The following is a 13,634-nucleotide window of genomic DNA, read 5'->3' as shown; positions in this document are numbered from 1 at the left end:
AGTGGTGGAGTTGTCAGTTATGCTTTTGTTTAAGTTTATTTTTAGGACAGAGCCAGAGTCGTATAAATAACCTGAATGAATTTTCACACTCACAGGAGCGCACAGAGTTCATGACTGAGAACAGATAACTCACTCTCTGACATCATGACATTAACTCTACTGCTCAATACCTCGGAATGGGTCTACAGAACACCTTAGGAGATGTGTGCATTTTCTATATACACTGTAAAATAAATACTTTCCTTTCTGACAGTTTTTCCTTATTTTTTTCCCTAAAACAAGCAAATGAATCTGTCAGTGGGGCAAGTCAAATACACTTATTTTCACTTTGAAATAAGAATGTCTTGCTTAACCCTTCTCGCTTGCTTTTGATTATTTTTGTTTTTTCATAATTTGGACCATACATTTTTTTTGTTCGTTTATAAAATGTTTTTTAATTTAAGAATTTTTTAGACATTTGGTCTCGAAACAAGTCACAAATTGTAAGTTTATTTATTCATTTTCTTGTCGGCTTAGTCCCTTTATTAATCCGGGGTCGCCACAGCGGAGTGAACCGCCACCTTATCCAGCAAGTTTTTATGCCGCGAATGCCCTTCCAGCCGCAACCCATCTCTGGGAAATATACACACACACACACACATTCACTACGGAAAATTTAGCCTACCCAATTAACCTGTACTGCATGTCTTTGGACTGTGGGGGAAACTGGAGCACCCGGAGGAAACCCACGCAAAGGCAGGGAGAACATGCAAACTCCACACAGAAATGCCAACTGAGCCGAAGTTCAAACCAGCAACCCAGCGACCTTCTTGCTATGAGGCGACAGCACTACCTACTGCGCCACTGCCTCGCCCCAAACTGTAAGTAAGAAAAGCATTTTTTGCATGGTATATAAATATATTTTGCATGCATTTTAGCCCTATGAAATGAAATGTTCATTCTTTTTCAGGTGCTGTTTGATGGAGATTTCCCAAAGATGGGTTGTGGCAGGAAGGGCATCAGCTGCGTGAAAATGTGCTGAATAAGTTGGCGGATCATTCCATTGTGGCAACCCCAGATTAATAAAGGGACTAAGCCAAAAAGAAGATGAATGAATGAATGTTTGATAAGAAAAATATATTTCAACAGATTTTTAAACATTAAAGATTTAAAAACTAAGTTATAAGTACTAACTTATTTTGTTATTTTGTCTTTGCCTTGTTGACAGTATAGCTTACTAATAATATTGACCTTAGCAGAAGTCAAGGAGCAAAGACATCAGATATCCCAGGTTCATAAAATAAATACATAAAAAACCTAATGTGGAAACAGTGACAGTTGAAGTCAGAAATATTAACCCCACGAATTATTCACCCCTCTGTTTATTTTCCCCAAATTTCTGTTTAACCGAGAGATTTTTTTCAACACGTTTCTGAACATAAAACTTTTAATAACTCATTTCTAATAGCTGATTTATTTTATCTGTGCCAGGATGATAGTAAATAATAATTTACTAGATGTTTTTCAAGACACTTCTATACAGCTTAAAGTGACATTTAAAGGCTTAAATTGGTTAATAAGATTAACTAGGCAGGTTAGAGTAATTAGGCAACTTTTTGTATAATGGTGGTTTGTTCTGTAGACTATCGAAAACAAATATAGCTTAAAGGGGCTAATAATTTTGATTTAAAATGTTTTATTTTTTACTTTAATTAATAACTGCTTTTATTGTAGTCGAAATAAAACTAATAAAACTTTCTTTAGAAGAAAAAAATATTATTAGACATACTGTGAAAATTTCCAGGTTTGTGAAATATTTAAAAAAGAAAAAAATCCTAAAGGGGGCTAATAATTCTGACTTCAACTGTATATTCGGTGTACCTAAACACAAAACATCATTGACAAATAAAGGAAAAAATGTTATCGCTACTTTTACTTTATCGCTACACTACTAACTCATTTTGACCTACTTCGCTACTTTATTATCAAGGACAAGAATATTACTTGAGTGGATATCGGCAGCCCCACCTAAAGATTCAATGTGGATGTGCGATCTGGTTTTATATTTGAAATTAGAGAAAATTAAATATTTAATGAAGGGATTTGTCCAAAAATGTTATGAGACATGGCAACCTAACTTGTGTAAATGGGTTTAAATGTGATCACTAATTGTTTGACTCGAAAAATGTATGTAGAAGACCATTATAAAGATGTCAGATTACTGATTTTTATTATCATGTAGGTATTTATTTATTTGAATTATTTTTACAATTGATATTGTCTTATTTCAAATGTACACAAAACTGTTAATTTTCTTTTTCTCTGTTGTAATTTTATTTGAATTTATTTGAATTTAACTGAAGTTAATTTATCTTGGTGACAAGGGTTATTATGGAAAAAAATACAACTGTGATTGTACAATGTTTTGCTAAAACTTGGGGGAAAAATCTATTAAAAAATAAATTAATTTATTTTAAAAAAATGGTCATAATATAATTTATATTAGGCAACGCAGTGGCGCAGTAGGTAGGGCTGTCGCTTCACAGCAAGAAGGTTGCTGGTTCGAGTCTTGGCTGGGTTGTATGGCATTTCAGTGTGGAGTTGGCATGTTCTCCCTGCATTCGAGTGGGATTCCGCCGGGTTTCCCCAACAGGTGAATTGGGTAGGCTAAATTGTCCGTAGTGTATGGATGTGAATGAGGTGTGGATGTTTCCCAGAGATGGGTTGCAGCGATAAGTTGGCGGTTGATTCCGCTGTGGCGACGCCAGATTAACAAAGGCACTAAGCCAAAAAGAAAATGAATGAACAAATAATTTATATCAATACTTAATGTTTTTAATATTAATATTTTTTTTATTTTATAATTATTATTATTACAGTACAAGCATCCATTTTCATACTGAAGAAAATATCTATTCTCTAAAATAAGCTAAATGTTGTAATGCCTAAATGTAGTGTTTTTATTCTTTCTTCTCAAGAAAGTCTTGTTTTGTTTTGTTTTTGTTTTTTTGTTTGTTTGTTTGTTTTTTTGTTTTGTTTTGTTTTGTTTTTGTTTTTTTTGGCAGAAATAAAGTTTTTTTTACGTTTTTTAAACAATTTTAAAGTCAATATTACAAGTCACTTTAAGAGTTTCTTAGTGTTGGCTACAGAATAAACCACCATTGTCTAATGAGCTCCATTAACTTTCCTAGTTATCCTAGTAAATATTTAAGCTCAATACTTGTACAGTATCTTGCAAAATATCTAGACAAATATTATGTACTGCCATCATGGCAAAGACAAAGAAAAAGTCTTTATTAAAAAAAAAAAGAAAAAAAATTTGAAAAGAATTTTTTTTAACTTAAACTATATATATATATATATATATATATATATATATATATATATATATACATATATATATATATATATATATATATATATATATATATATATATATATATATATATATATATATATATATATATACAGTATATGTGTGTGTGTGTGTGTGTGTGTGTGCGCGTGCGTGCGTGCGTGTGTGTGTGTATATATATATATATATATATATATATATATATATATATATATATATATATATATATATATATATATATATATATATATATATATAATACACAAAGACACCTAAGGCCATCCAGGACTGTCTTTTGTCAAGTGAGCCATTCATTATCCCTGTCTGAACATCCATTTCCGCTTCATTTCTAAAGTATTATAGTATAATCAGCATCTGAGCTTAAAAAATAAAAGTATAATGATTTATAACAGGCCTCATTTCGTTATTTGTCATTAAGATAATGGTTTACAATTGTGTTGCTATTTGGATTAATGTTCAAAACACCCCTGGGATGGTAATAATTATGGGAGCGAAGGCCACTTGCGTTGTTATATTAGCCCTGGAGCTCACAGCTCTTGTTGTTATTAAATCTGATCTTTGTCAGACTAATTATTACACTTACAACTTATTAGCGCATTAATGTTAACACAAAATACGACTAATGTTAAAGTCCTAATGGCTGCTTCCATTAAAATAACACTATTATTATTAAATTACTTGAAAATGATTATTATATAATAATTATATGATTTAACTGCAATGTGAATTAGCAAAATATCTCATAACTGTTTAGACATATTTGTAACTAATTCTTATAAAACCGCATAAGACTGTCATGAAAACCTAATATAGTATAATAATGAAATGACACATTTTATGCAACTGTGCTTAATTGTCATTATCTTAGTTATATTATTTAAAAACCAAAGAAGACATTGTTTGAGATGTCTGTGTTATGACAATCTAATCTGCCCATAACTAAAACATAATAATCAAGACAACTTGTCATAAATCTGTCATAAACATCCTTGTCATAAGGCAATTGTAATTGGGTCATATATTTTATAATTATTTTTTATAAAACAATTTTTTATAACAATTACATTTTATAAAAAATGCATATTGATGTATTGAAGTATTGATGCTTTCATTGAGATTTTTTAATGCCAAATTCATTTAGTTCAACTGTGAAGAAAAACAATTATCAGAAATATAGCCATGTCACAATTATAATGGTCTAATGACATTCATGTTAATGACATGACATGATATTAAGTTGCCATAACAAAGACATCTCAAACTATTTCACATGTATATAAACATGTGTACAATCTTCTTTATACTCATGACATGATTATAAAGGTATCTTATGACAGTCAACCAGTTCAAGTATAAAGTGCTACCAAATTTTGTTGTAGTAAACTAACTGACAAGTAACATACATCATTCATACTATCACCAGCTCAAGGAGATGTGTCTCATTTACTAATAACTGTGTGGGGATTATTTTGTATTTGTATGTACAGAGGAGCTTCTCACAAAAGAAAAAAGAACACTCGGAGCTTGTGTGCATGCACATCAATTGGTTCTTAACCTTGTTCAAATGTTAATGAATTAAAGCATTCCAAATGAGCATCCGCTTACCCAAGGATAGTCATTTGCATAAAACACATCCAAAATATCTGTTTACCACGCAAATCTTCATTCAGAACCTTTTCTCATTCTCAGCAAACACAAATTGTGTTGCGGTTTAACAATGCATTTTCATCTGAGAGTGACACCAACCCAGGCTCATTCTGAAAACGTACCGCTATATAAACTTCTGGAGAGCGTCAAATATATCCAAGGAGGTGCGTTTTTTTTTTTTTTTTTTGCAGTTTTTTTTTCTTTCTCGAAGCCATCAGAGGCCGCTGTGTTTGCTTTTTGAGATCTCAAATTTCTCTCACAAGCGCTGTTCGCACCTGCTGTTCTCGCTTAAATCCGGCCGCTGACGATCGCTGTCGACTGACTGACTGACTGACTGACCAATCAACCGATTTCTCCTTCCCTAAACCCAACCAAAAGTGTTTTCAAACGCATCAATTTATCCTTGACAAACGCTTGTGTGGCATTTACAAAATAAATAAAAAAACAGTTCAAGCAATATAAACTACTTTTATGCACATCAAATTGACACAATATTAGCCTGCTGTACATCACACAGTAACTGTGTTCTTATAAAACTCACAACAGAAACATAAGCTACAGGTAGCAAATTAAAGCAAGGCTGTAAAAACTGTGCCATTAAACTTGGCAGTTCCATTTTCACTATCAGAGTCTCATTTCCTCACTGCTCCCACTTAAATAACCTTAATTGCCTTTTATTGATTTTCCCCTGCAGATATTAAAAAATCAGAATTAAGATCAGTAACAAAATGTCTCCTGCGGAAAATAGATTTAATAACAGTGAGCCACAAAACACAATTCGCCATTCATCACATTACCAGGAAACCAAAATATCTGTGAATAAATGCATGCTTTATATAAAAAATAGCTATTAGAGTCAAAGATGAGACATCCCAGTTTGATGTCTGCATACAATTAAATTCACAAAAGTGATTTAAAGGGGCAGTTTACTTTTTTTCCTCATTATTCACTCAAGTGGTTCTAAAGTTTCATGAACTTCTTTCTTCTGTTGATACAAAACAAGATATTCGGAAGAATGTTGACAGCCATTGTCAATAGTAGAAAGAAAAATACTATAGAAGTTTTTTAGTTTTTTTTCCAACATTCCTTAGTATATTCAAACAGGTTTAGAACAAGGGTAGGTTCAGTAAATGGTGATAGAATCTTGAATGCAATGTCAACTTAATTTTTAAATACAATGTGTTCTGAGGGGGGGGGGGGGGGGGTGTTCGGGGTTTATGAGCATGTTGGGGGTAAATGGGTATATCACCACTACTCTTACTGTACATGAGTAGATATCTATACAGTTTTTACTTGTTTATTTTTTATGTATTTAGCATATATTTTTTTGTACACATCTTAAACAAAAAGCCCTGTTCAATGCAGATAATGAGTTAGAATACAGTACCATATCTGTTGATCGTTTCCACCCTTTGTTTGGCCAGTAAAATTTATATAATCTCTTTATAATGATTATTGAATTTCTTAACATTCTTATATTTTATAAGGGTGCTATACAAAGTGTTTTATTTAAAAAAAAACTCTTCAATAGGCCTACTCAATGTATATGAATTCTGAAAAAACTCTTTATTAAGTATACTACTGGAAGTTTAAACAACCAGTATTGTAGGTATCACCATGATGTGATGCAATTTCCTTCCATATTCAAAGCATTGACCTTCTTCAATATAAATAAATGTTCTGGTCTATCTTAAGTCTAGGCAAATAACTGAGAAAGCTCCAATCAGAGGCCACATTTTATGATGTCATCATGTAGACTTCTTACAAAGTATTTTACAGTATTTTGAAACTACAAAAATACAAGACACTAAAGTATTTTGATGCAAAATATTAAGCCATCAAACCCATCAAATTACAAAATACTATTGTGTATTTGAAATCCATATTTGAAATACATGGATCATAAATACTGCCCATCCCTGTGAACATGCATGTAAAAAAAAAATGAAATAGCAAACATCATACTCATTTTGACCTCTATTTATATGTATTTAGTATTTATCTGACTGTAAAAGTGATCATATTTGATTTTTATAATTTATTATTTTGTGAGTGCACTGTGATACTTAGAGTAGTTTTTAAAATGTCACTAAATGATTATTGCTCTAAATATGCCTGACAAAATAGTTTGGTAAAAAAAACCTTTTTGTCTTTGACAAATTAGATATGTTAAAAATGTAAGTAATTTGATAAGTAAATTAAAAAAAAGAAAAAAAGAAGGAAAGAAAGAACAAAAGAAAGAAAATAAGAAAGAAAGCAAGAAAGAAATAAAGAAGTGCCAGTGCTGTTTTTGCTTTGTTTCAAATATACAGCAACACAACAATATTGCATCAACTAACTAATTTAGTTATAGGTCATTATAAAATGTGTATTGTCATGTACCAGCTGCAATTAACTGTTATACATACCATGTATCCCTCTATCAGTCTTGTTCTCTGTCTCTGTCTATCTATCTGTCGTGACCTATTTGAGTAGATAAGCTTTCATCTTTGAGAAAAGAAATAGAATAAAAGGTGAACAGAATCCTCATGTCCTACAGCTGCGGGGTTTCAGCTTTAAACCCTTCCATTAACCTCATATGTATCCTTCATATTTCTAAAGGCATTAAAAAAAGCAAAATCGGCTCAAAGACAGGCTTCCGTTTCTGGAGGAGGTGAAAGGGAGATATTTGCAATGTAAAGCAGCTTAAAAGGAATTGGGCCGAAACACTTACAATGGCAAACACCCCAAAAAAGAATTAGAAACGCAAAACAAAAATCCCTTAAAGCTTATAAAAATCCAAGTTTTGGCATTTATGTGACAGAAATGTAATAAATCAGCCACTGCTAGTTCATGAACTTTAGGCTAAATTACACAGGATAAAATTAAATAAAAACAAATGCTTGATATACTGTACATTGCCTTCCACTAATATTGGCACCTGTGGTTTGAGCAAATAATGCTGTGAAAACAATGTATTGTTAAGCTTTTGATCTCATGTGAATTAATATCAGCAAATTTTTGTTAAGTATATTTTCATTGATATTTCAAGGCACAATTTGGAAGTTTTGTTTTTATTAAAATATCCCAAAACCCACTAGAGCAGTGTTTTATGTTCCTTACTTATTGATATGATCCTTGTCAACGGATGCAACTTTTGTTCATAGACAATGATCAGCAAGCAGGGGTCAAAACAGGTGCAAAACAGTATCATAAGGGGTCATCCACTAGAATAATTAAATAATCAGGCAAAGTTAAAGCCAGGTTGCAAATGATCATAAAACAAAAATCAAAAACACAAAAACAAGAAGAACTGGCAAAGTCTACGATAGAAATTAAAGGGCACATATGGTAAAAAATTTACTTTTCAAGCTGTTTGGACAAATATATGTGTAGATATAGTGTATAGACTGTCACATTGAGGTGAAATAAACACATCCAGTCCTTTTTTTTTTTTTAATTTAACAACATAAAAATGGTGGACCATTTGGAGTGGTTTTCCGACCAACCGCAACTTGACGTAGGAGTGTGGTCCCTCCACCCACCGAATTGATTGACAGCTTCGCGTAGTAACATGTCCTGGTAGTCCCGTGTATAATCATACCAACAAGACCAGACGTGCGCAAAGCAACCGGGAATTAAAGGTCTGTTCAGTTCGCTAGGATCATCATCATCAATCATCATCAAATGTGATTAAGAGTAAGTTTCACATGTTTAAAATGTTTTAAAACAGTACATGTGTGTAATGAATAACAGCGATTTACTTCAGTTTTACTTAATCAGCACCGTCGCATGTCAGAACAATTATAAAGGAAGATGCTTAAATCAGGTTTATTTTGAACATTAACATAACAGAGATCCATACAGTAGTGGAGATTAAGTTGTATTGTGTCACATTTGCGTGCAAAAAGAATGCAAAGCTAAGCGCGCTCTGTCTGTCTGTCTGTGTGTGTGTCGGTCTGTATCTGTGTGTGTGTGTATCCGTGAACTCTGTACATTGACATTGTGTGTCGATGCATCTCCACAACAAAAACTCATTGGTAAAGTTCTTACTATAATATTTCTCACAAACGCTAGGTGAGATCTAATTCCTTTAAGTTTGTCTGTTATCTGACGCAGCCGAGGGAGGAGATTAAGGCATGCAGAAAGGCACGTAGAAACAGTAGGCGGGGAGGACTAGCCTTAAAGGTGCAGTACGACAAAACAACCCCCTGGTGGAAAAATGTATAAAGTAGAATCTTGTAAAAGGTATAATGATAAATCTTTGAGCTGAAACTTTACATACACATTCTGGAGACGCAAAACACTTATATAAAATCTGAAAAAAAGGGGTAACATAGGTGCCCTTTAATATTAAACAATACAATATCCCTCCATGAAGGTCAATGAATGTGGTGCTTAAATACCGTGTGTAATTTGTGATGATGATCTGCAGCTGTGTGTGAGAGAGTACACATTGGTGTATCGTTTCAGCTGTGAGATGCAAAACATACTGGGAGGTGTACTCCAGATAAAGGCAACATAGGCTCATTCTAAAATCGTAGCCTTATATACATTTCTGGAGATCGTATGGCTGCGCTTCATCTTTAAAACAAGTGTTACGGTGCAGTATGACCCCGGTCCTTTCGCCCTTACCAGCTGACCGCATAACTCCATATGGATTGCTTTCCCAATGTTACTGGTTTGTTCAGAAGCTCACCATGTACGTTGGTTGACTTGACACACAGAGAAGACTTGACCATGATGATGGGGTTCGAGTTCGGCATAGAAGAGTTCCAGAGAACAGTTCCAGCAAGTAAGAGAAAAACAAAAGCCAAAAAATAAAACAAACATGTAAAAAAAAAAAAACAGGGTGAAAATGTGGTAAAATCTGGCAAAAGCTTTCTTTTTCTGGATTGCTTTTTAAAACTGTCGGTTGAGTTTAGGGAAGTTTGTGGGTGGATCAATCTGTGCTTTTGAAAACAGTATTGGGTTTAGGGATAGAGGAGGTAGGGCTAGTCAAAAGTGTACCCCGCAGCCTCTGGTGGATTTGCAAAAACAAAAACTGCAAAAAAAAAAAAAAAAAAAAAAAAAACGTAGCTCCTGGGACGTATTTGGTGCTCTCTAGATATGTATATAGAGGTACTTTTGCAGAATGAACCTGGTTTGGATAAAGGGCTCTTGTGAGTCTGGTGGGTAGTGCAGCTAATGACTCTTGGCACTTATGCTAATGACATCACTCATTCTTGATTTCCAGTTTGGTTTTATAGAAAACATGTAAACATCCAAGATGCTTTAATATATTATTAGTCTGCACAAAAAAAGTACTATAAAAGAACCTTAAAATTTATTTAGTATGATAAAATAGTGCTGCTTCTTCTTCGCTTGATCATGATTAAAAGAACCAGAAGCGGTTGACTGTGGCATAATAAAAGATCAGTGTCTTTAGTATCATGTTGCATTTGTCCCTCATCAGCTATGACAGCTTTCAACCTTACTCTGCTTCATAGCACTATGATAATACATTTTGATTAATACTTTATTTCAGTTCCATAGCATGCATTGAAGACCACAACTCCCATGATAAAAATATTAATTCCTTACACTTTTATAGCACTTTTGTGGGAACTTAAAGCGCTTTACACATAGGGGGAATCTCTTCATCCACCACAAATTTTTTTTTCAAAGGATATGCTGATATTTTTAAATGACCACAGAGAGTCAGGACCTCAGTTTAACATCTCATCTGAAAGACAGCACTCAATGAGCAGTATAGAGTCCCTGTCACTATACTGGGGCATTAGGACCCACACAGACCACAGGTTGGGCGCCCCCTGCTGGTCTCACTAACATCACTTCCGGCAGCAACCTAGCTTTCCCACGCAGTCCCCCATCCAGGTACTGACCGGGTGCAGCCCTGCTTAGCTTCAGTGGGCCACCATGTGAGAGTTTCAGAGAGCTAGCTGCCGGCATGATTCCACACTCAGTCACGACATCATTAAACTAAACCTTTGTTATGAATAAGTGCCCTCTAGTAGTGGAAATTACATATTGTGCCTTTAACCTTTAGAACCCCTGGATGGCTAGGAACAGGAAACTAAAAGGCTAAACTCACTCAGTCATTCATCACAATATAAAAAAAAAACAAAGAACAGAGCTGTGATTTGCAGGAGAAGGTTGTTGAAATTCATAAACTAAGATATCTCTATTAGAAAATAGAAAAAAAGGAAACAATGAAGATGTCCACTTCCACCATCAGGGGAATAATCAGCAAATATATTTTAGAAAAGTGTTATTCTGACTGGAAGAGGGTGTGTGTCTTTCCCAACATTGCTAAAACATCTCCAAGAATCAGAGCTTCAGAACTGCAGAAGTTAGTTGGATCTTGGGGTCAGAAAGTCTCTGTAACCACAACTTGTTTGAAAGACAAAAATCCTCTACTCTAATCCAAAAGCAAACTCGAGTGCCTTTTTTGTAATATTTTGAGTACAATAAAAATATAAACAATAAAAAGATGTTTTCACAGCATTTTGGAAGGTGGTGGGGTGGGTCCTCACAGTATGCTGGCTATACAAGGATTTTAAGGGTCAAGAGTGTGAAACTGTCAGGACTGTTGTGTTGAAGTGATCGAGTTTCATCCTAACTGTTTCACTCATTATCTTTCAGGAAGTAAGACAGAGAGCATGAAGCTGAGAGAGCGTATACACTAAGAATAGAGATCATATTTATATTTACTGTTCCAAGGAAGATCAAATGCCAGTTCACACCAACACAAGACAGCTGAGAATGTCTTTAGAAAAGATTAGGCCTCTTCAACATTTTTCAGGTCAGTAACCTCTGCCTACATGGAGAACTTCGTAAACCATTTCAGTAGTTTATATACACTGCATACTACATTTGAAGCATGTAAACATTTTTGACACATTTAAAGCTATTGGAAATGTACTATCAATCAATAAGCACCATTCGTAAATCCTGACCTAGAAGCATCAGAAAGGGGCATGAGCAGCTCTTATCATTTAAAGCATTGGTATCAAACTTAATTCCTGGAGGGCCGTAGCTCTGCACAGTTTTGTTCCAACCCTAATCAAACAGCTGATGCAACTAATCAAGGTGTTCAAGACAACTAGAGACTGTTAAGCAGGATTGAGTTGGAAGTGGTTAAAGCTAAACCATGCAAAACTGTAGCCCTCCTTGAATTGAGTTTGAGACCATTTATTTAAAGAGATATGAAATGAAATGACTTTGAATGGCTGTAATCAGACCGGTGAAATGGTGTTTGTTTAAACTACCATTGAGAAGTTGTACTTTTTACATTTTAAGTAATCTTACTGACCTTACTGAAATTAGAACAGAATTGTACAAGTTTGCTATCTTGACTATACATTGGAACAGCTCTTAATAATGTGTAATATTTGTGTGTTACCAAAACCATTTATCACCCTATCATTGCCTGAAATTCATTTCATTTCATTCTTAAAAATCTAATAAATAACAGGAGAGCCCGAGTTGAAGACCCCTAATGATTTTGTTTTAATTAACAAAAATCATTCACCAAAAGCTCAATGCAAGATTTTAAACGACAACAAGAACTAAACCCTAACACAAATTCAGGTTCTCATGTGCTTCACTCAGACCAGTAATAAAAAGCAATGATTTTTTTAAAGAGAAACCTTTAAAAAATGTATTTACTTTAACCCAAGATTGGATCAACAATGGACAAACCAACCGAGCACTTAGGATAAATATTTGAAAAAACTTTAGTATAAGGACCAATTCTCACTATTAGTGGCTAATCTAATTACCTGCCAATTATTAAGACATTGGCTATTTATTAGTACTTACAGTTGCTCTCAGAATTATTAACCCCCTAAATTATTAGCCCCCGTTTATTTTTTTACCAATATTTGTTTATTGGACAGATTTTTTTTACACGTTTCTAAACATAATAGTTTTAATAACTCATTTCTAATAACTGATTTGTTTTATCTTTGCCATAATGACAGTAAATAATATTTTACTAGATATGTTTTTAAGACACTTTTATACAGCTTAAAGTGACATTTAAAGGCTTAACTAGGTTAAATAGGTCAACTTAACAGGTTAGGATAATTAGGCAAGTTATTGTATAACAGTGCTTTGTTCTGTAGACAATAAAATATATAGCTTAAAGGGGCTAATAATTTTGACCTTAAAATAGTTTTTTAAAAAATAAAAACTGCTTTTATACTAGCTTAAATAAAACAAATTAGACTTTCTTCAGATAAAAAAAATATATATTATCAGACATACTGTGAAAATGTCCTTGCTCTGTTAAACATCATTTGAAGAATATTTTAAAAATGGACAAAAAATCAAAGGGGGCTAATACTTCTGATTGCAACTGCATAAAGATCATAGTCTACAAGTTTTTATTCTCCACCCCTAATCCTACCCGATACCTAAACACACTATTAATTAGTAGCTTGTTGAACTAAATACTTAGGTAATGTTTTGCTAATAGTGTGCAGCATGTGGATTTGTACCTTAAAATAAAATGACATAATTTTTAAAATTAAAATATGAACCCTACAATTGAGTTTGTCCATATTTGACCTAAAACTGAGTAAATAAAAGACATATTTCAGAATGAATAACTATTCAATGCTTAATCACACTTCAAGCCCCTGTGCAA

At 33.4% G+C, this 13,634-nt stretch overlaps 1 protein-coding gene across 4 annotated transcripts in view; it reads right to left on the bottom strand.

The window, feature by feature from the left end:
• kcnab1a (potassium voltage-gated channel subfamily A regulatory beta subunit 1a) overlaps positions 1 to 13,634 on the bottom strand; it is a 295,057-nt gene that overhangs the window by 241,460 nt on the left and 39,963 nt on the right. The gene's annotated exons all lie outside the window — the stretch shown is intronic.

Source organism: Danio rerio, chromosome 18 (assembly GCF_052040795.2).
Source record: "Danio rerio strain M-AB ecotype USA chromosome 18, GRCz13ab, whole genome shotgun sequence".
In the NCBI taxonomy this organism is placed as follows: Eukaryota; Metazoa; Chordata; class Actinopteri; order Cypriniformes; family Danionidae; genus Danio; species Danio rerio.
Note: the sequence above shows the minus strand (reverse complement) of the source record. Positions and strands in the feature narration are given on the sequence as shown.